Genomic DNA, 1,059 nt, shown 5'->3' with positions numbered 1-1,059 from the left:
ATCTCATTATTTAAGTAGCCACCCTTAAATTATAGTCTCTTGAAAAGAGTATAGCAATACCTTATTTTCTCATTTGAGAGAAAATCATCAAATTTTTTACTTTCTATGGTCAACTTACATTCCATTAAAGAGGAATGAATTTTAATAATGATACATTATCTTTTCCTATCATCTTTTGAACTAACAAACAATATAAGTTTTTTAGATCTTAAAATGTTTTGCTCCTCACTTACGCAACCAAGTTTGTTAAACATGAAATAATTCATACTTCATGTGCTTGGAGCCTCTTTATCACATTGATGATTTTTGAAAGAAAATGTCTCCAATATATGAGTAGACACAAATTCTCTTGATGCAATATATCACAAGCCCACTACGAGATCCATGATAAAAATGATTCACGTAGTTTAGTCATTGTTTTTTCTGTTTTGTAATTTGGAAATGCTTGAATTTTAAATTGGTTGTCTTTTTATATTTATTTTAATTTTTTGCAACATTTATGACATTTGTAGCATAGAAATGATTTTGCATAGATATTAGACTTCCAAATCATCAAATTGAATGTCCATATTATTACTAGATTATAGATTAAAATCATGATTATTTCTAAGAAAAATCTCCATAGAATAATCTTGGGCAAACAATCTTTCATAATTAAAGAAAAAATTTTCCAAAAAATGAGATCAAATAATGAAGGTCCAATTACAAATCACTTGATGAATATTGCCAAGGATCTTCTCCAATATTCAAGGAGGTCAAAATTTAAGTCATCGATGAAAAGAAAGTGAAAGCCCCACCTGCAAATTCAATCTATATATATAATCACCCATCCCATTTCATTGAACCAAATGAACACTTTTCATTTTATCTTGAGTTTTAAATATGATTGATTGGGGATATATATAATGATGACAATATAATTATAATTATTTTTTTCCAAGCAACTATATTGCAAAGTATAAGGAAAATGCACTACTAAAAGAAGGTAAATTACCACTATTTCATCTTTTAAGTAATTTAAAACAATCACAAAAAAACACTAGCATAAATATTATATAT

The sequence above is a fragment of the Phalaenopsis equestris genome, unplaced genomic scaffold (genome assembly GCF_001263595.1).
Source record: "Phalaenopsis equestris unplaced genomic scaffold, ASM126359v1 Scaffold000263, whole genome shotgun sequence".
Lineage (NCBI taxonomy): Eukaryota > Viridiplantae > Streptophyta > Magnoliopsida > Asparagales > Orchidaceae > Phalaenopsis > Phalaenopsis equestris.
This window is presented reverse-complemented; position numbering follows the sequence as displayed.